Consider the following 23,755-nt stretch of genomic DNA (forward strand, 5'->3'; position numbering starts at 1 on the left):
ATGGGTTTTTTTGAAATTAATATCAATTTTGTGCCAATATTAATAAAAATTGACCGGTCAAACATTGAGGAGTTTGACCGATCTATTGCATTAGATCATTGCTGTAGAAAGATTTGCCGCTTTAAAGCATTGCTGCAACAAATGTTTCAATAAAATTTTATCGAATTTTCGTTACCTATAAAAAAAATAAAACAACTTAGCCCCCGGAATGTTAAATATTTTATCGTAACAAATTGTATAAAAATACACTCTGCCACAACCACCCGTCGCAGTATTTTATATATGTTGGGGCTGTGGTGAACACCTCCCGCATTGACGCCCTGCGGGAGGGATTTTTTCTATCATTTTATCCTCATTTATTTTTTTAAATGGAAAATTTGTTTATAAAAAAATATTTTATTCTTCATAACTTCATTAAACAAGACAAATGTGTTATTATACATAATTTTGACATATTTAAAATTTAAATTAAAATAGTTTGATTAGAATTCACTCAAAAAAGTTTTAGAAAAACAAGTATGATTGTTTATCGATTAATAAATAATTTTAACAATACTACATTCATACATTTTAGTTACCATATTCGGATTTTTATTTTTTTCATTAAAACTAATATTTTAATTATTTTTCCGATTATATATATAATTTATTTTTAAAATTTTAACTCATTATACAATTGATAATAAATGGAAAATTTTTTTATAAAAAAAAGATTCATCATAACTTCATTAAACAATACAAATGTGTTATTATACATAATTTTGACATATTTAAAATTTAAATTAAAATAGTTTGATTAGAATTCACTCAAAAAAGTTTTAGAAAAACAAGTATGACGGAAGACGACACCTTTCGATCAATAAACAATTTTAACAATACTACATTCATAGAATAAATGGTTTCTAACTCCGTTATTATCGAAGCAAAAATTAATTCATAAAATTCCTACCGCCTTTAAGTATTGCGGCAGTTGTCACCTGCAATATCCCAATGCGGGCCAGCAATGTCCAAATGCGGGTGATGTTCTGCAATGAACCAATGTTGGTTTCCGCAATGAACCAATGCGGGGTACCCGGTGGTTACTACAACCACCGGGGGGTTGCGGACCAAAACCCTTTTTTAATATTATATTTTAATTTTATTTTGTGTCAAGTGTAATTTTTTTAATTTTTTTATTTTAAAAAATTTCACTGTTAACAAAATTACTTTAAATGAATATAACAAAAAATTAATAAATATTTTCTAATATATAGGTAATGTTTGTTAACTAATTTTTCAGATGTTTAGATCTTTACAATTATATCAAAAAAATTTACATGAATAAATAAGATACATGATGATTAGATCAACAGACTTGATTCATGTATTTAGATTTTCAAGTGATAAATCAAATAGATTTGAGATTATAGTCAACAGCCTAAACATCAACAACAAGACGCTGTATGAAATGTGTTCCAGTAAAGTGTTATGTTAATATGCAAGAAAGTTCTCCCATAGGCTAGGGAAGACTTGGCTGCACTGCACAAGGACTTTGAGGAAGTTGGGCTAGAATCTAGTGATGAGACGATTAATATGATACTAAATAAAGATTCTCTTTTGCATCATTTTTTTATCTAACTTTTTTTGCGATTATTTTTAAGTTGCATAACGAGGTCTTGAAAACAAACACCTCATCTACAATTATGTATTATTTTCCGTTTTAATTTTTAATGATAAATAGTAAAAATTAGTTAAGATTCTCTTAATTCTTTTTTAAGCAAAATTAAAATAAATGCATATTACCAAATAGTGGTGAGTTAGTCTCATAATATTTTAGTCACAATCACTTTTTATGTAAAAAAGAGACATGTCCAACAAATACACCTATGAGCAAAATTTATAACGAGAAATCAGCAGCTTAAATGAGAACCCATCATCTATATTAAATCCATGCCATCTTCCTATAAAATTAATGATTTTCCCGCTATAATCCTAGTTATGTGTGTAATTATATATGTATATATATTTATAATTTAATAGTTATTATACATATATGTTTGTATTACTTTTTAATATTTTATTTTAATTTTATTTAATGTTAAGTTTATTTTTATTAAAATATTTTTTTAAAAAAAATTTCATTGTTAACTAAATTTATTAATTATATTTATAACTATTTTTAGTGTACGTTATGTATTTATAAAAATCACTTACAAACAACTATATTAAAAAGTTAGTAAATGTTTTGTAATATATATAGGTAATGTTTGTTAACTAGTTTTTCAGATGTTTAGATTATTACAATTATATCAAAAAAAGATTTTATTAATTATATATTTTATTTTTACTTGTATTAAATAAAAAAATTAAAAAAATATTTATAATGATTTTTTACAACCTCTTTTTTTTAAAAGATAGATATAAAATATGAATAAAATTGTTAAAATTTGAAAATAACAATCAATATTATTTTTCAAACATGGCTAACCATTATTAAAAAATTTGTAAATATACCTAATATGAAAAAAGATACCTCTCACACACTTATTAACAAAACTTTTAGATAATTAGAAAACATCAAGCAACATATATTGAATGAGAAACCATCATCTATATCTAATCCACCTCATTTCCTTAAAATTAATGTTTTCTCGTGCTATAACCCTAGTTATTTGTGTATACATGTATATATATTTATAATTTAATAGTTATAATATATATATACATATGTGTGTGTGTGAGAGTGTGTATTATTTTTAATATTATATTTTAATTTCATTTAATGTTAGGTGTAATTTTTTAAACTATTTTATTATAAAAAAATCATTTTAACAAAATTACTTATGAACGAATATAATAAAAAATTAGTAAATATTTTATAATATATAGCTAATGTTTGTTAACTAGTTTTTCAAATATTCAGATTACTACAATTATATCAATTTTTTATTAATTGTATATTTTATTTTCACTTGTATTAAATAAAAAAATTAAATAAATGTTTTTTATAATAATTCATTTACAACCTCTTTTTTTCAAAAGATAGATAAAAAATATGAATAAAATTGTTAAAATTTGAAAATAATAATTAATATTATTTTTCAAATATGCCTTACCATTATAACTAATATCATTAAAGTAAAATTTCTTATTGATTGAATAAATTTTAGATAATTTTATAATATTTTAGTTAATTTAAATAGTTATATCCGTTTAAAATACTCTGAGACTTGTGTAGTATGCAATTTGTGACTATAAACCATCAAGTGAAATTTTCCCATTTTGAAAAAAACAAAAAATTTCACTAATTTAATTAATTAAAAGGCCACGCGTTTTTTTTGACAAATGCAGAAAATTTTCATTAAATTGAAACACCAATAGCATAAAATGAGATTGGAGAAGTGGCACCCCAACTATCTAAATGCTGGACACTAGCTATAGACATGCCGAACGTACCTCAGCTATCTACATGCCGGATACCATCTATAGACGTGTCGAAAGTGTAAACCCATGAAAGATGAACAATCTTTAGTTGTGAAAGGTGAACTCTTGCAATAATCACCACTGTCCCAAATCCGATATAGGCGTTGCTGATCACCAAAAATATCAATAAATTTGTTCTCAACAGATCCATCACCAGATAAACCCAAACATGACTAAACAAAAACATTTCAAACACTCCAAAAGGAGAGACAAAACACACACTCTAAGAGGAGAGACACATATACCAAAAAAATTGAGTTTTATTGAAAGGAAATTAACGAGAATAACTAAAAATGAAGGGGTTGGGGCTTTCTACCGGAGAAAACCAGTGAAAGCCCCTCGATTTACTTGAAAATGGACAAACCCTAGTAGAGGGGAGGAAAGAAGAAAAAGGCCACGCATTTAATTACCCCTCAACTAAGTCACGTGGGATTTTAAGAATGTAGTACAAAAGTACTTTTGGAGTATGTATGTGTTCGGAGTTCAGATTTGACGTCGGATTACTGAACAAAAGGATGTAGGATTTACTAAACAAAAGTTAGAAAATATTTTGTAATATATATAGGTAATATTTGTTAACTAGTTTTTTATATGTTTAATGTTTAAAAAATTAAAAAAAATATTTATAATAATTCATTTACAACCTCTTTTTCTTCAAAAGATAGATATAAAATATAAATAAAATTATTAAAATTAAAAAATAATGACTAACATTATTTTTAAAATATGCTTTATCATTATACTGTTTTAACTAATTAAAATAGCTATTTTAGTTGGAGATGCCTATAATATATAAATAGAGACTTGTGTGGTAGGCAGTTTGTGACTATAGACTACATATGCATAAAAAGTCTTTGGCCCGAAAATATGGCCCGACCCGATCCAGTCAAAACCAATCCCTTTTGAGTTTTAGAGATATTAAAAAATAAATTAATGAAACGTACACCAATTTAGAGTTTAGGATTTAAGGTTTAGGGTCTTTAGGCCCTAAACCGTAGAGCCTAAACCCTAATTTAATATGGGATCGGCCTAAACCTTAGGAACCGAACCGATCGTGATCATTAACTATTTTTAATATTTTAAGGTTCACCATTTCTTAATTTGGACTTTATAAATATTTATAGTTATCAATAAAATACTAATAAAACATCCTTCAGAATAACGTGTTAAGCTAAAAAATATAACATTATCTAGTATTTTTTGGTAAAAAAAGAATGCAAAACGGAACTTGAACATGAGTTTTCCTAAAAAAACCAAACTCCATTCCCCGTTTTACCATAAAAAATAAAAAAAATTTGAAAAACATAACACGAATCCACGCTTTTTCATGTTGAAAATTATGAATAATAATAAAAGCAAAATGAGAGACTGTGTTTTGGGTTTAGAAAAAACGGAACAAAAGACCGCGTTTTGAAGTGATATTTAGGGTCATATTTTTTTAAAATGACATTAAGGACTATTTTACCCAAAAAATAACATTTGGGACCCGCACCGTGTAATATGTAAATAGAAACTTGTGCGGTAGTCAGTTTGCGACGATAAACTGTCATAAAACTGTCATTCGAAATTTTCATTAATTTAATTAATTAAATGACCACGCGTTTATTTATTTCTCAACAAGCCACGTGCGATTTTAAGAATGTACTACAAAAGTACTTCCGGAGTATGTACGTGTTCGGAGTTAGAGAATTTACGTCGGACTAGCTTTATACCCGTGCGATGCACGGATGATTTAAAAAAAATTATAATATTTTTATAATTTTTTATTTTCTTTTAAAAATTATTATGTTTGTTAATTTATTTTTAGTGGTGATAATATATATATATATATAATTTTGTTTAGTTATTTTAGAATGTGAATTTGATGTATTTTTATATTTTTGTAATTGTGAAATTAACAAAATTTGTAGTTTTTTTTCTTTCTTAGTATTATTGTTATGCTGTATAACAATAATACTAAGAAAGAATGTACTACAAAAGTACTTCCCGAGCATGTGTTCGGAGTTGAGAATTTACGTCTAATTACTAAACAACCTATATATATTCATTCATTCATACATTCGTGTTTCGTCGTTATTAAACACAAGTACGATTGTATTGTTTCAACATGGCTGTCAAAAGATATTGCAATCTTTCTTTCCTTCCATCAGAAATCATCGAGTCCGAGATATTGCCCCGACTTCCTGTAAAATCAGTTTCGAGATTTAAATCAGTTTGTAAATCCTGGAATTTGCTCATCTCATATAACCCTGATTTCATCAAGTCTCATCTTGATCTTAATCCCAACAAAGATTCTCTCCTTGTTATGACTAGTGAAAGGAAAAAGTATGAAGAGACTAGAGACGAGTCTCTATTTCAAGGGTCCACAGCCATGATTGGCTCCGTAAATGGTTTAGTGTGTTTTTATAATTGGCATCACGAGTTTGAAGGAATAGAATTTGTAATATGGAATCCTGCTACGAAGCAGTGTTTGGCCAATATCCCACTTCTCCCTAGTAGATTTGAGGAAAGAGAGCATGATGGCTTGATTGAAGACTGTTTTGGATTTGGTTTCGACTCAGTTGCTAATGATTTTAAAGTTATGTACGTTATTACCATTGAAGACCAACCATTAGTAGGGGATATCTATTCATGCAAACAACGTTGTTGGAAGAAGATCACCCCCTCCAACTTCCTTTTCCGTGGTTATGTGCCTCCTCTTGCACTGCAAGTTGTCTTCCGTGGTTCCCCTTATTGGTTGAATGTACAACCTAATGGTAAAAATTCACGTCTCACTGTGATCTGGTTTGATGTTCAAAACGAGATCTTTCGGCTGTTGCCTGAAATTGGTTCAATTGATCAAAAACAAGATGCTGTTATAATGAATTTTGAGGATTCTATTGCTGTCATGGTTTATAATCGGAAAGTGTTACTAACTGAACCGGTTGATGTATATGTTTTCAACGAGAGATGTGATGTTTGGAGAAAGATGTCTATTGGACCGGTTATTGGTAAAGAACTAACTATATACCGGTGTGGAGAACATTTGTTTCAATGTTTTAAAAATGGTGATACTTTATTTATGAGTTTCAAACGGGAACTATGCAGTGTTAATCTCCAAACCCATGCAATCAAGAGTATGGGGAAGGAACCAAAATCATGCCATATTGTCTGTTGCTGCGCTTACTCGGAGAGTCTAGTATCCCTGGAGGGAATGACGGACTTCAAGGAAAAAGAAGACACGATTGGAGTTTTGTTTCTTAATAAAGCTTGACTTCCCTGCTTGTGAGAGAGAGAGAAGGAAGGAGAGAAAGAGGGGAGACAGAGAGAGAGAGAGATGATAATGATGAAAAGGAAGTTATTCGGGGACAATGTGCTACTATTGCATAGATTGGCCTGATACCAAATTCTAAACTATTTGATTGAAGGGTAATCATTTACCAAGTATTCTGAGCTTTCCTTGGTTGACTACCTGATGTTTTTAATGTACCATATGATTTGCTTCAAATCCTTATATCGACTATGATGTTTTTGAATTCGTTAAAGTTATGTTAATTTTCATTGGATTATCTTTATGCATGTGATATTTGAAGTTGTAAATATATTCCGGAGATTGTTGGTTTGAGTAAGTCAAGAGTCTTTTTGGAATTTATAGTTTTGTTTTTTCGTTGTTTGACGTATATAAGTGGAGTTGTTGGAGGGTGAATGGACTGTGGGGAGTGATTCTGGCTGTGCTTAAATTGTGTTTGAAAGGAAAAAACCCAATTTACCTACATTGACTTGAGCCTTGTTTCATCTTGTCCCTTTGTCTGGTTTTATTATTGTAGTAGTCATCTTGAGCCTTTGCTTAATTTTAGCTAGAACTAGGAGTACTAATTTGATAATCTAGACTTTAGGTTTTAGGTAGTTTGTAGTGGTTTTAGGTTCTATATCTTCTAGTTGTACATGCTGTTCTCAAATTTTCATCAGCCATCCTTTTTTATGGGATTGAACACTCTTAGCCATCCTATATAGCACTACCCCTTCCCATCCGTTAGGATATGTCAAAGTTGTGAAGAATGCATGCTATGTATGATATGTATTTACGAACATGAGGGCCTGCATTATGAAAATCCAACCGACCTCATTTCTTAGACCAAAGGAGATAAGCAGACGATATTGTTTCACATTATGAAAACCTGGCAGGCAGAACTCGGAAGCATATCAATGGCCCAATTTTTTTGTAATTATTACTTGTAGCTGTGTGCTAAAAAGAAGAACAAGAAGAACTGAAAGAAGAACAAAACCCCTTTCAATTATTTAAACACAAATTGCAGCTTATCTACAGCTGCAAGTTCAACAATTTCGAGCAATTAGGGTGTCTGTTCTAATTCTTTTCCTTCTTGGATGCTAAGATTGGAAGAGATCAATACTACAAGTATGCTTCTTTGTTAGGTATCATTTGCTTGGGTTCCCATTGGTGATTTTGCTAAACTGGTTTATTTTCATCTGTTTTGTTCTTTTGGGTACTGAACTGAGGTGAGTAATTTTATTTTGGGAATGTGCTGAGCAGTAAAAGGTTATTTCTTATTGGTACTTTCTTTTATGGAACTCAAATTGTAGTTTGTACGATGGCAGATGTGTTGGCAGATTGCATGATTAGTTGGTACTTGCATCATGAACGCCAATCAAGGCTATAAATCTTTATTAAAAGGTTTAGCTGTCATGTTGGATTTGTGTTATTTTGTTATGATGTTGATAAGCTCATCTATGAGCATGGAGATTAAGCTGTTTTTTTAATATCGTGTTTGTTGCCTGTTTTTCAGCATCGAAATTTGATTTATTCAAATTTTATGAAATCGCTTGAAAATTTATTAGTTACTCCTCAGAAGATTGATCAGTATTATATTGCCGGCATTTAAAGTTCAAATTCAAATTGTTGCAGGTTCTCATATGATGGAGACCAACTACGGAGCACGATATAGACCGGAAAAGGCTTAAAGCCCCAGAAGTAAAATGTAGACCGCAAATACTCTTCTTCCGTCAGATTGTTTGGATGACTGTAGGCTGGGGATCAAATCGAAATTCAGTGGTAACAGAAAGGGAATATTCAACGGTATATAATCAATTTAAATGCATTCTCTGAAGTTTGAATAATATCTTTTCTAGAAAATAAAAATATTATTTGAGGATTGTACCCGTTAATATAGAATAAAAAAATTATGTTTATATAAACAATGGCCAAACGCAGCCATGTAATTATCAATGTGCCTAAAACTTTTTATAAATAAAATAAGCCTCTTAAGTCTTTGTATGCAACCAGTAGTATAAGTTTAGCTAAAATTTATGTAAGTTTAGCTAAGTTTAAAGTTTTAATTTATTGTTAGCTTTGTGACCAGGCTAGCTGTAATTAGTTCATACTTAAATGGTTGAATGGTTTAGTAATTTTAATGGCGAATATTTGTTTTAATAGTTCTAAGATTTGATAACCGATCTTAGACCATGACATTGACATCTATTAAGAAGGGCTTTAATGAAGAAACGCATTCTGAATCTCGACATAACATTAGCTATGGCCTATGAGGTACCAAAGAATTTAATTTTTCGAATGTGATCATGCATTTATTTAGAAAAATTAAAAGGCATGTGGACGAATGTATCCCCAAAAAGTCACGTGGTCTTCCAAATTTATATAAAATTGTAAATAAATTGTATGTTCCAAAAAGTAAATAATTTTTTTTGAATGACAATAGGAACTACTAGGGACTGGGAACTATCGTCTGGCCATAATGTTGGATTATCTCATCATTCTATATTTTTTTCCTAATTTTTCCTTGATTATAATGTTGATTTCTAATTTCTATAGCATGTTCTATTTATAATCAGGATTCCACTAATATTTCAAGGCGATCTGGTACATGTTGCTGCTTCTCATCTAAAGGAGGAAGATTATGTGTATATAGACGGACAACCAAGTGCGGATTCCCCACCATCTGCTTTGAAATGCGAGAAATCAAGTTTGCAGGTAATCATCGACTTTAAGCAAAGCCAAACAGCCCCCAAGTCTTTAGATAATCGATTCATCTCTAGCAAGTTTTATATCTATAACCTAGAGCCTAGAGGTAGATCCATGTTTTTTGCCATAAGTGTTTCCACTTATATTTAATTGTCACCCCATATATCTAAAGTAATTATTATATCATTCTCGGTTTGTTGACCAAATTGACCTGCATTTTATGAGAATGAGACATAGTATAGACCAAATCTCTGTAGCATATAGTTGTTTGTATGACTCGTTTATTTCTAAGAAGTTTATTTACTTCATCATTTCTTGATTACCTTGCGTCTCAATATCAATAACCAAGATCTCAACAATGTGCTGTTGACAAGACATTTTAGGATACTGCTTCTGAATTTCCCACAAAGAATGACCTCCAAGAATATACAATTTTAGACTAAAGCGTGCACATATTCTATTATGCTAGATATGATTTTTCAGCAGGTTATGACTTCATGACTTGACATAAATAAAGCAGTTAATGTATTATTTCAGATTTACTCATTACCCTTTTTGTATGATTGTTATTAATGTTATCTGACCATAAACTTATCATACAGGTTATGGTGCATAATGTCAACTTTGTGGAAGGTTCTTCATGGAAGAAAAACTATAGTGATCGCAAAATTTTAGTTCCTCTAGGTAATTTTGAAGTTTGTTAAATGTTCTAAGTTTAAAACTTTTCTTAATGAATCATTTATAGAGTAGAATTGAGTAGTAGCAATAACACTATTCTTGTGAGACTAATACTATTAATACTATTAATACTATTAAACGGTTTAGCTGTCATTTTATTCGTAGTGCTTTCTTTTCAAACCCCTCCGTAAGTTGGACATGTTGGATTTGTGTTATTTTGTTATGATGTTGATCAGCTCATCTATGAGCAAGGAGATTAAGCTGTTTTCTTAATATCGTGTTTGTTGCCTGTTTTTCAGCATCAAAATTTGATTTATTCAAATCTTGTAAAATCGCTTGAAAATTTATTAGTTACTCCTCAGAAGATTGATCAGTATTATTTTGCCTGCATTTAAAGTTCAAATTCAAATTGTTGCAGGTTCCTATATGATGGAGACCAACTACAGAGCATGATATAGACTTGAAAAGGCTTAAAGCCACATAAGTGAAATGTAGACTGCAGATATACTCTTCTTCCGGCAGATTGTTTAGATGACTGCAGGCTGGGGATCATATCGAAATTCAGTGTTGACAGAATGAGAATATTCAACGGTATATAATCAATTTAAATGCATTCTCTTAAGCTTGAATAATCTCTTTTCTAGAAAATAAAAACACTATTTGAGGATTGTACCCATTAATATAGAATAAAAAATATTATTTTTATATAAATAATGGCCAAACGTAAGCCATGTAATTATCAATGTGCCTAAAACTTTTTATAAATAAAATAAGCATCTTAAGTCTTCATATGGAACCAGTAGTATAAGTTTAGCTTAAATTATATAAGTTTAGCCAAGTTTAAAGTTTCAATTATTGTTAGCTTTGTGACCAGGCTAGCTGTAATTAGTTCATACTTAAATGGTTGAATAGTTTAATTTTTTAATAGTTCTAAGATTTGATAAGCCGATCTTAGACCATGACATCGACATCTGTTAAGAAGGGCTTTAATGAAGAAACGAATCTAAATCTCGACATGACATTAGCTGTGAGGTACCAAAGAATTTAATTCTTCGAATGTGATGCATTTATTTAATAAAGGGTATTCAAGTTGCTAGGGGTGCACCGTTGATTTCGCACCATGTTCTTTGCGGATGACACTTATATTTACTGTAGAGCCAACAGGGATACATCTGCTCAAATTATGGAGATTCTGAACATTTTTGTATGTGCATCAGGCCAAAAAATAAATGCGACCAAGTCATCTATGTTTTACAGCAGAAACACCGAGACCCAGACTAAGCAAGAAGTGTACTCTATTTTGAATTTTAATGAAGCAGATGAGGACACTCAGGACCTAGGCCTACCGAACAACAAGAAGCGGAAGAAAACTGCAGTTCTGAGTTACTTAAAAGACAGATTGAGCACTCGTGTCTAGGGATGGGAGAAGTTTTTAATATTAAATTGGGGTAAGGAGATACTTCTCAAATCAATGGCTCAGACTATCCCCAACTACGCCATGAGTGTTTTCTTACTGCCAAAAGAATTCTGTAAGGAGTTGAAACAGGTAATGTGTAAGTTTTGGTGGAAGTCCGCGAAAAGTAAGAATAGAGGCATACATTGCCTATCCTGGGAGAAGCTTTGTCACAAGAAGGGTGATGGAGGTCTTGGTTTCAGGCAACTATATGATTTCAATATTGCATTACTGGGCAAACAAGGGTGGAGATTAACTCTTTACGCGGAGAGTCTAGTGAGGAGATTATATAAGGCGAGATACTATCCAAAAAGTACTTTTCTGAGTGCTAATATGGGAAGCATCCCTAGTTACATCTGGCGTAGTGTCATGGAATCTCAGAACCTGATAAAATAAGGTCTAGCTTGTAGAGTTGGGAATGGAAGCAGTATCAAGATTTTGGAAGATATGTGGCTCCCTTGTGAGACTGGTCCATATGTTCATACAAGGAGTGAAGCAATATTGAAGGACAGGTGGTTTCATCACTGTTGACTATAGACCAATCACTGTGGGATATAGACTTAATAAATGGCATCTTTGATTAGAGAGATGTTAATCTTATTTTTACTGTCCCTCTACAAAATCATACTGCAGATTCAAGGTACTGGAGACAAGAAATATCTGGCCAATATTCAGTGAAATTAGCATATTCTCTGCTTCAAACCATGCATACTTCTTTCTCCAGTGATAATTCAGGTTTTTGGAGAAGCTTATGGAATCTCAAAATACCTGCGAGGGTGAAACATTTCTTGTGGAGTGCTGCAATAGGTTGCTTACCTACCAAGGATAACTTACGGACTAAAAGAGTGTTGGTAAATGAACTTTGTCCAGTTTGTAATGAAGCACTGGAGACTACACTTCATTGTTTAAGTATATGTTCGTTTGCAAAGGAATGCTACTTTAGCATGGGCAAGGTGTTATATAATTATGCCATTACTCTCTTCTCGGACTGGTTGAGGTATGTCTATAACCAGTATACGGGATCAGATCTTCAGTTAATTGTTATGCTATGTTGGGCATTGTGGAAATGCAGGAATGAAATCGTTTGGAACCAGCGAGGCATAAATGTTGCAGAAGTAGTAGTATTAGCAAAAGCTACGCTTAATCAGTGGTTATGTGCTCAAGATAAAAATTTCAATCAGTCTATTGGTCATATGTCACAGAAGACGGTGCATAGCATTGGAGCGTCCCAGAGTTTAATATGATAAAGATCAACACTGATGCTGCTATTTTGAAACCTGACATTGCTTCAGTTTTTCGATGGTTGCAAGGGATCATACTGGTACAGTGATGCAGGCATATTCCAAGTGCATTCAAGGGAGCGTAAACCCAGAACTGGCAGAAGGAATAGGGGTGAGAAAGGCATTAAGCTGGATAAAGAACCAAAATTTGAGCAATGTGATAGCCGAAACAGATAGCTTAGTAGTTGCCCAAGCAGTTAGTGGCAACTGGAAAGTCTGTTATGCTATCATACTTTGGGAGGGTTATTGAAGAATGTGTCTCCTCTTGGGAATTTAAAAGATTGTAAAATATCTTTGAGATTTTGCCAGATATAGTAGTTCTGTAGCTGAAAGTAGCTGGAGTGGGGAATGCCTACCCGAAACACGTAATTTTGAAAGATTTGGAGCGTTAATGAAGTTTTATTTTGTGACAAAAGATAAATTAAAATTATTATTTTTTGGTTAGACTTCATTCTCTAATTAAAATTTTAAGATTATGTTTATAGGTCTGTTATTTGTTATTATATCAAAAATTATTGACTCTCTCACACATACATATATAGTATAAAAAGTTTTTATTTTCTAATTTTATATATTTTTTTATCTTAAATAAAAAGTTAATGATATTCTCACACATACATATATTTTATAAATAGTTTTTATTTTATAATTTCACATGTTTTTTAAAAAATTTAGAGCAATTCATTTTTTTATTTTAGTGAAAATTTTACTTTGGATTAATTATTTCAAATTAGTAATTTTAATATTTTGGTGGGATGCTGACCAAGATTCTCTTACGTTACCCAAAATTCAAAATGTCTTTTGAAGAAAATAATGAATGCAATGAGTTATTAAAAATATTTCTTTTTGTTATTTTGAATATTTTATAATTATTTTAAATTTGAATTACTTTTATAAATTAATTCATTTTTTATAATTACTTAATAAGATTCCATTAATTGTTTCAATGTATTATTTCCAATTTCAATAACACATTCAAGTGTCGGTTCCTCTCCAATTCAAATGGAGGTTCCCAATTGGTGGACAACAACTGTCAGTTTAATTGTGACTTCAGATTCACAAGGTATAAATACTATTATTACTTTATCAGCGTTTATTCTAAATATTGATTTGGTATTTTCAGCATTTATTATGCATGTTTTAAATCCTGTTGGTATAATTATTTCTAGACCTTATTTAAGGATTACATTGTATAACCACATACCACCCTTCTTTAGCCACCTCTTATTTCTATAGGACAATTTATCTGAGATTTTCTGTGAGTTGTGTGAAAAGATTTAGAGAAAAACAGAATTAACGAGAGGCAGGATCCTTCCTGGCAAAAGGAGAGGTAAATGAGAGATAAGATTTAGTAATCCTTGTGAGGAAACTCTGACTATTAAAAGTCATGAGCTATGTGGTTTGAGGAGTAGTGAGACTACTTTAAAAGAATATATTAGAGATTAAGTGATACTTGTTATATTTTACAGGTGCACAGAGTACACATGAAACAACTGCTGGTCAACAGTCTGGTGACACCTTGATAAACTCTGATGTACCAAGTACTGCTAATCTCCCTGCAGGTCTAAGTAATGATACTTTCTTGGAGTCTATTCAAACTACTATTCCACCACATGAAACAATCCCTGTTTTTGTTGAAAAATAGTCCATTCACTCTACTATTCCACCACCTAAAGTAATCCTTGTTGTTGCTGAAGATGTAGTAGCACAACAGTCCATTCATAAAGTTTTATCCATTTCAGGGTCACCACAACAATCTACAAGAACTGAGGTTCTGGAAGTAAATTTAGAAACTCCAGTTCATTTATCTACAATTCTTGAAGTTATGGAGTTTACTGCTGTTGGTATTGAAGTTTCTGAAATTGCTGGATCACATATTGCACTAATTTCTGATTCTATCTTAAATGTTGAAGCTGGTGAGAAAGTTCAGGAGATAGTACAAAATCCAGTTGCAAAGGGAGAATCTAATGATGGTGAAAAATCTAATATTTCTAATGTTCTTATAGAACCTGAAGATGATCTTTTCTTCCCCGAAGATATGCCTACACATGTAAGGTAATAGAAAATGAAAGAGTTAGATGCCAAGAAGAAGCATGAATATTTTGATGGAAAGATGACACATATCCTATTTCCAGAACAAATGCTATTGAACATCTGAAAATATATGAAAAGATAATTCAAACACCTGATATGCTGACTCATCTGAAAACATCTACTCTAGTTGTCAGATCCTTACATATAGCTCAAGAAGCAACTACTTCTCAAATCAATCAGATCAAAGAATCATTAATTGCTTCAAGGCTGACTACTCATCAGGAAATTCAGAAACAAATTGCACCAATTGTTGCCAGACAAACTACAATTGAAGCCAGTCAAGCTAGATTGGAAGCTAAACAAGTTCAAATGTCTAATCAACTTACAGAGGTACATAATTCAATGGAGCTAATTCTTTCTATACTACTTGGCGATGATGCCAAAAAGGGAGAGAAAATTATTCAATATAAATGCAAGCAGCTGACATTGACAAATACTGATGATAAAAATCCTGATGGAGGTAATAAGGAGGGATAAATGGATAGTGAAAGGAGAAGAGATGAAGAGATAGTTGTAATTAGTGGTTCATCAAAAGCAATCACTAGATTTCAATCTAGACAAGGCGGAGAAAGTAAGAAAAGTGAAAGAAGAGTTAAGAATTGACCGTGACTATAACAACTCAACAAACTTTACAAGTCACAACTGCTGATGAAGACCAAGGTATTCTGGAGATAGAAGCTGGTGCAGAAGCAAGTCAATTTCTTCAAACTCTGAAAGTAAAAGGAAGAAAGACAACTCTATTCTAAAAGGATCCAAAGATTCAAGCATTTGACTCTGAGGTGAGTAGAAGAATCTTTGAAAGAAAAAATCATGGAGTTAATCTAGAACGGCTAAGGCAAATGGAGGAAAACTTCAAGAAATCCATGAAGACAGTAAATACTGATATTGTTGTTATCTCTCAAAATCTTTATGAAGATGATCCTTCTAACAGACCAACTAAATGTATATTTATAAAGGAGGTAAGTCGGGCAGAGGATGAAAGATCTCTCAGATCTCAAGCTATCTTAACTGTTGACAGGAAGCATAAAGGGAAAGAGAAGATATGAGAGAAGTCAAAACTTTCAAAGCCAAAAGCCAAAGTTGTTGCAAAGAAGAAATCAGTATCTAAAGCAACTAAATCACAAATATTGATAGATCTAATCTATACAATTTCTCAATCTTTTGATACTGATGAAATTTTTGAAGAAGAAGAAGTCAGTCAAGCTCACCAAAGAAGGAATATTTATGGAGCTGACTGGGCTAAAAAACTGAAATTAACTTCTGACATTGCTCAAGTTAATAAAGAAGAAGTTGTTATTCAACCGATCACAACCTCTGATTCTACTCATGTTGTTGATTTCTCAAATCAAATTCAAGCTGATTTATCAAATTCTGATTCTGAAGACATAGTCTCTGATAAGCCAGAATTTACTTTTGAAAAAAAGAAGAAGCTACTATGGGGAAGTAAGTAACCATCACCTAGAAGAGATTCTTATGAAATATTAAAGAAGATTTATAGTGGAAGTTCTCAATCTAGAAAACCTGGAATCACAAGTGGTCTTGGAAGATTAAATGCTGATAATCCATTTGTAGGAGATGCTTTGACTTTAAGAAAGCATTCTAACTTGACATAAATTGGAGATAATGTGATGCTTGAAGACTTACAGAAGATCATATCAATATAAATTGTTATTGATCTTGTTGGAGAGAAAATGATTTATTTTCTCGAGTCTGGGAGAAACTTAAGGTTGAATCAAGAACAGTTAAGAGACAAACCATGGTAGGAATTGGAACTTATTGCTACAATTCTCAAGATAACTAATTCTGTAACTTCCAGATGGCCTGCATTCATAAGAACTTGATACAGTTAAAGAAGAGAGGAATGCCTTACAAATCTAACTACATTCCAAGGTGTATTCAGGAAAAATAAGTTGGTTCAGAGGAGGAGATCTGGAGCTGGGGTTTTAAATGACGACAACTCTGGAGTTTTGCAACTTTGTGTGCGCATTAATACCTTGTACCTCATACAGAATAACATGGAAGTTCTACAAGATAGGATGATTAGTCATATAAGAAATGTTGAATATACTCATTTGGACGATATGGGAAAAGCGTTTGAGCTTTCAAAACCGGCTTGTTTAGAAAAGGTCCAGCAATTATGTGTGGCAACTGCATACAAGCTCGTTTTTCATGATTTAAGTCCCGTATTTTCAGGACGGTCTGTATCTCGGGGAAGTTTCTTCTTCTAAGATCGAATATTTTTTCAAGATCTAGAACAATGCTTGCAGATTATATCATCCACAGTTCATGACAGATTCCGGACACATTTAATTGCTGATATAATGAAAGCTTCTTTTGATGGTTTCTTGTTAATTTTGCTTGTTGGAGGCCCTTCTCGTGCTTTTTTGGTGGAAGACTCTATATTGATAGAGGAAGACTTTGATTTTTTTATGGATTTGTTCTCTTCCAACGGTGGTGGATTAGCACCTAAATTAATAAATAGATTCGCAATCATTGTGAAACGTGTACTTCCTCTTTTCCACATGGATACTCAGAACCTCATTGAGCAGTTCAAATCTTCATTATTCAATGAGTATGGTCCATCTGCTAGTTCTAGCCTTCCATTGCCTCCGACATCTGGTCAGTGGAAACATACAGAAGCCAATACAATTTTATGTGTTTTGTGTTATCGGAATAAAATCCAAGCAACAAATTTTCTTAAAAAGGCCTACAACTTTTCAAAGAAACTGCGATCGACTAGATGACTGTTGCATAACCAACTTGCTACTGATTTAAAATCTTTAAAATATATCCACTGAGAAGGCTTTAATGAACAACACGCATTCTGGACATAACATTGGCTGTCACAACTTGATGTTTGGTGAGGTACCAAAGAATTTAATTCTTCGAATGTTGCTTTATCATTATGGCGAGGTCGTGCATTTTTGGGTATATAAGATCAACATGATGCACCTGTTTGCTATAAAATCTAGTTAATAAAAAATTTGAAGATATATCTAATATGTAAAAAAGAGACCTCAGAGACACCTATTAGCAAAAATTTTAGATAAGGAGAAACGAGCGGTTCCTCTAAAAGTAATGTATTCTCCCGCTATAATCCTAGTTATTTGTGTATACATGTATATATATTTATAATTTCAATAGTTATAATATATATATATATATATATATGTGTGTGTGTGTGTGTGTATTATTTTTTAATGGGTGCCCTTCCACCACCACAAGTGGTTCTAATAACCACCTGCCGCAATGAAATAATGCGGGGTATCTGCCGCATTGTTCCATTGCTGGAGTTTTGCAGCCATGACTCATTGCGGACTCCGTAATGCTTCATTGTAGGAAACGCAATGCTTCCTTGCTGGAATTAATAATGTTATAAATTTGAATATTAGTTTTACTTTGAAATAATTGTCAAATAATAAATAATAAATATAGAAATAATTTTAATTGATGTTTAAATTTCTAATTTATTTATTGTTTGGTTCTTATGTTTTTATTTTGTATTTATATATTTCTATCAATAAATTCTTTATTTTAACAAATTATTACTTAAAATTTTCGAAATTACAAAACTACCCACTGCCGCAATGGCTCAATGCGGCAGACGGGACCCTGGTTTAACCCGTTTAGATTAGAAACACTTCTATTCTTCCCCAAATCAAAATTGTAAACCCTAGAATCGATTCTCTGGAAATTGAAGGCGATTTCAGTCCACTTCAGGCGATTAATCAACCGGGTAAGATCCGTTATGCACACATTTATACACACTTATATCGATACACACACACAGTTACACATACACACGATTACATCTTCCGCAATGAAGCAATGCGAACCACACAACATACACACATTGTTTACATTGTGATTTTGTTCGTTTCTTGTTTGATTTTGTTCAAAAAATCGAATTTATGTGAAATTTGATCGAAATTGTGACGATTACGTTGATTATAATATGATTAGGTTTTAAGTTAGGGGTAGATTATGTGTTGATTTAATTCGAATTAATTAATTAAAACAATAATTCGAAATTAGGGTATAATTTAAATTACATTGTGATTTTAATTTTTTTTGGGTAAATGAGGTCAAGCCTCGTATATTAAACTAAAAGGGGATAAAAATGTACAAGGGATGATCCTTTCCAAAATTTTAATAGAACAAATCTCCAAAATAAATTAAGAAAAGGATAAAAAAAAGTAAGAGAATAACCAAGCCCATAAACAGGAAACTTGGACACCAAAACAACGGCCCAAAAATCTAAAAAAAACCCAAGGGAACTAACCCACCTAACAAAACCCAAACTAAGAATACTAGGAAAATCCCAGCCCAAAGAGAGACACAGCCACGCAAGATTGGATTGGATTAATTAGTTACATTGTGATTTTGCTCCTTTCTTGTTTGATTTTGTTCAAAAAATCGAATTTCTGTGAAATTTGATCGAAATTGTGATGATTGTGTTGATTATAATATGATTATGGTTTAAATTAGGGGTGTATTATGTGATGATTTAACTCGAATTAATTAATTAAAACAATAATTCGAAATTAGGGTTTAATTCGAATTACATTGTGATTTTGTTCGTTTCTTGTTTGATTTTGTTTGAAAATTCGAATTCCTGTGAAATTTGATCGGAATTGTGATGATTGCGTTGATTATAATATGATTAGGGTTTAAATTAGGGGTAGATTATGTGATGATTTAATTTGAATTAAATCATTAAAACAATAATTCAAAATTAGGGTTTAATTCGAATTAATCAGGGTTTAATTCGAAATTAGGGTTTAATTCGAAATTATGATGATTTGATCAAAATTATGATGATTTTGTTGATTATAATGTGATTGGGGTTTGAATTTTTTATTGTGCACTTTCCAGATACTATGGAGAATGAGTGCGGGCCTATTGTTAGATCACTCCTGACGATGTAGAATGATCGTATTAGTACTGCCATATGGGCGGGAGGTGTGCGGGATAGGCTGGATGTACGGCAGTACACAGCTAATCATCACCAGTGGATACTTTTCGATCCCTAGCGTGAGTTGCTGAGGCTATGGGCTTTCTCGAATTTCACGAACAATCGTTCAGTTCCTCAGAATGATATTCGTTTGATAACGACCTTAATGGAAAGGTACTAATATGTAATCAGTTTTCTCATTTATTTGAATCGTCATTGGCAATGTTTGTGATGTTTGTATATGAATGCAATTGCAGATGGAGGCCAGAGAGTAACACCTTTCACTTTTCATTTGGTGAATTGACCATCACCCTCGAGGATGTATACATGATTATGGGCCTCCCTGTTAAGGGTCGTCCAGTTACTCATAGGGAGCTTGATGCCCCGAAGGTGTATTGGATGAAGGCATGGCAGAATGCAAGATTGGAAAAAATGGGGCGTAGAGATATGTACAAGGATGGGGTCAAGCTTTACAAATTAAGGGAACGATATGCGGAGCTACCAGAGGGGGGCTAGAACAGGATCTTATGGTTTCCATTTGAGCTTATCTTTTCTACATCATTGAGGGCATATTGTTTCCTTCATCGAGTCGATATACCGTGCATCCGAGGTATTTAATTATATTTGTTGCATTTCAGTTTTTAAATTGTAGTTTATAGCATCTTAGTCCTTCACTTGTCCTTTTTGCTTGATTTTGCATATCAAGCCCTATATTCTCATTTATTTCCAATTTGACACTATAATTCTTGTAATTGTTGCATTTTAGCTCTTAAATTGTAGTTTATAGAATCTTAGTTCTAATTTGACATTAATGCCGCATTGTTTTTGTATATCATGCCCTGTATTCTAACTTACTCTGTGTTTCCTATGTCACAGGCACTTACAGCTCATCTAGGATTTACCTCGGATTAAATCGTATGCATGGGGAGCTGCTGTATCGAGCTATTTGTTTAGAGGTTTGACCAAGGCTGCTCATGAGAGTGCAACATCACTTAATGGATGCACGATGTTATTGATACTGTGGGCACACAAGAGGTTGTTATCTGGTGCTCCTAAGATTGCACCCGGGGTGGAACTTGTTTGACCGAGGGCTTTGGCATGGGCTGAGCCGAACCCTGATCGGAGGGAGAACCCTCACCACCATACAAGTATTATTCTTTTTTGACTCTCCTTCGACTAAACATTTGCATGCTTTAGATTTGCACATATCCAGTTTTATATGTTTCCTTATTATTTTGCTTATAGGTCAGTACCGAGGGGATTTTGACCGATTTGAGATGAGTTGACTGACATGGGAGCCTTATCGGTTATTCTTTGATGCGGTGGACTATTCTGAGGAGTAGTATGATGTCGATCTGATGGATGCTTCGTATATGAGTCTCTACCGTATTCCACTTATTTGTTTCGAGATTGTCGAGTATGTCATGTCGGATAGAGTCTTGAGACAGTTCGGTATGGTGCAATATATTCCAGATGATCCTATTGACATGTTTGCTCTGCGGCGGGACATGTTATCTCGTTGGCAGAGGGACCAGCATATGACTACTCTGAGATAGTACCGGGATGAGTGGTATCCTTTTTTTGTTGGCCAGATAGAGCCCGTTGGAGATGGGCAACACGTGAGCATTGACCGGTATATGTACTGGTATAGGACCCATATTAAGCTGAGGATTGCTCATTTTATGGGTGGGGATCCCCGCAAGATAGTGCCGCGTGACTGGTATTCTTAGCAGGACATGGTTAATGCGGTATGTTTTAGAGTTTAGTTTAATTTTTGAATCCTGTATTCATTTGTTTCATTATTGCATTTTTATAGGGTGTTTAGGTAGATGATTAATAGTTGTTAATGATTTGTGCAGCTTGACTGTGTGATGAGGACATTGCATGCTATCCACAGCCTTGATCCCCCAGACAAGTTCTATGAGTGCATTCCTGAGTTTTTGATTCGTTATGATCGAGTCAACACTGAGTGGAGGGTTCCTGCATTCAGTAGACCCAGTTTTGATAAACCCTCACGTACACAGGATATGCATATTGATCCAAGTGCTCCTCCTTCACCTGAGAAACGTACACATGAGGTGCGTTTCATTTATGTCATTACAAAATTCAGTCTACTATATTGAATGTGAATGTGTGTATGATCGTTATCTTATCGTGTTATTGCAGGAGTTGGCTTCTGATTCTCATGATTCACCTACACAGGTAGCCAGTAAACGTCCTTGTCAGGTACTTATTCGAGTAGTCTACTACACCGAATTATATGTAGTTTGATCGAGTTATTGACATCTAACGCAGGATGAGACTGTAGTCCCTGACGTTGTGGCTATCCCTGTACATGTCTCACATCATATTTAGATTGAGGTACTTATTCATATTCAAGTATGTTATTCAAGTAGTCTAACTCTTTAGTTTTAGAGATGTATATAATGTTTGATACTCAATGTATTTGTAGGTTGCTGCTACTGCTCCCCCTGCTTCACAGTCGACCCCCCTATCTGCTCCTGTGACAACCCGGGTCAAATCCCGAGCCTTTTTCGAAAACAGGGTCAAGTCTCGATCACGAGTCCGAAAATAAGTCGAAGCATACTGTCCCGAGTGTAGCCAACTTAGGTAATGACAAGCCCACCAAAGGCCCCCAAAAGATCATGATTTGTTGGTGCACATAGTAGTAGTACTTTGCCTTATAAACTGAACAGAAGTCCCAAATCTCCTTAATGTGGGACTGAGGTGTTACAAACTCCCTCACTTAAACTCCTGACGTCCTCGTCAGGCCCGAAAACTTACCACAAATTCTGACCAGATCTGAATGTACTCTTTTTGACCCTCTAAATGACATTTTCTTGAAAAACACAAACCACGAAAGTTGAAGAGAACGAAAAGACCTTTCCAAAAATTCCAGGATCACTGAATTCTGACTCAGAATCATTTTCTACGAATTTTACAAGACTTGTTAATTTATGTTGAGAAGAGCCCTACCAATTTTGATAATTAAAATGAGGAAGACGGATAGGGTGTATTTATAACGAAACAAAATTCTATATCTTAACCTACAAGTTATCTGTATTAGAATCTGATCTAAATTTTAGGCCCATTAGTCTAATTCAAATTTTAAATCCTAGTCCTTATCCAATTTTAATACTTTTTTCTATTATTCTATTATTAATCTAATTTTAAAAATTACGGGATATTATAGCTCCTCCTGCTATTTATCTGTTCAGCCTGAGGTACTACTCTTTAGTTTTAGAACTTTCCCTTTTCTTACTATTGTGTGTCTTATTCATATTCGAGTATGTTATTCGAGTAGTCTAACTCTTTAGTTTTAGAGATGTATATACTTTTTGATACTCAGTGCATTTATAGGTTTCTGCTACTGCTCCCCCTGCTTCCCAATCGACCCCCTATCCGTTCCCCCTGTTGTTCAGTCTGATGTTGTTTAGTCTGAGGTACTACTATTTAGTTTTAGAACTTTCATTTTTCCTACTATTGTGTGTCTTATTCATATCCGAGTATGTTATTCGAGTAGTCTAACTCTTTAGTTTTAGAGATGTATATAATGTTTGATACTCAAGCATTTATAGGTTGCTGCTATTGCTCCCCCTACTTCAAGTCGACCCCCTTAGCCGCATCCGCTGTTGTTCAGTCTGAGGTACTACTCTTTAGTTTTAGAACTTTCCTTTTTCTTACTATTGTATGTCTTATTCATATTCAAGTATGTTATTCGAGTAGTCTAGCTCTTTAGTTTTAGAGATGTATATAATGTTTGATAATGAATGCATTTGTAGGTTGCTACTACTGCTCCCCTGCTTCATAATCGACCCCTCTATCCGCTCCCCCTGCTGTTCAGTCTAAGGTACTACTCT

At 32.9% G+C, this 23,755-nt stretch overlaps 1 long non-coding RNA gene across 1 annotated transcript; it reads left to right on the plus strand.

The window, feature by feature from the left end:
• The first annotated feature begins 6,198 nt into the window (after nt 1-6,198).
• On the plus strand, nt 6,199-13,146 carry LOC141702191 (uncharacterized). The gene is made up of 6 exons (XR_012567052.1): nt 6,199-6,870; nt 8,366-8,536; nt 9,307-9,445; nt 10,039-10,120; nt 10,533-10,705; nt 11,332-13,146. It is a non-coding gene; the product is annotated as an uncharacterized LOC141702191 (long non-coding RNA).
• The last annotated feature ends 10,609 nt before the right edge of the window (nt 13,147-23,755 follow it).

Source organism: Apium graveolens, unplaced genomic scaffold, assembly GCF_009905375.1.
Source record: "Apium graveolens cultivar Ventura unplaced genomic scaffold, ASM990537v1 ctg4747, whole genome shotgun sequence".
NCBI lineage: Eukaryota > Viridiplantae > Streptophyta > Magnoliopsida > Apiales > Apiaceae > Apium > Apium graveolens.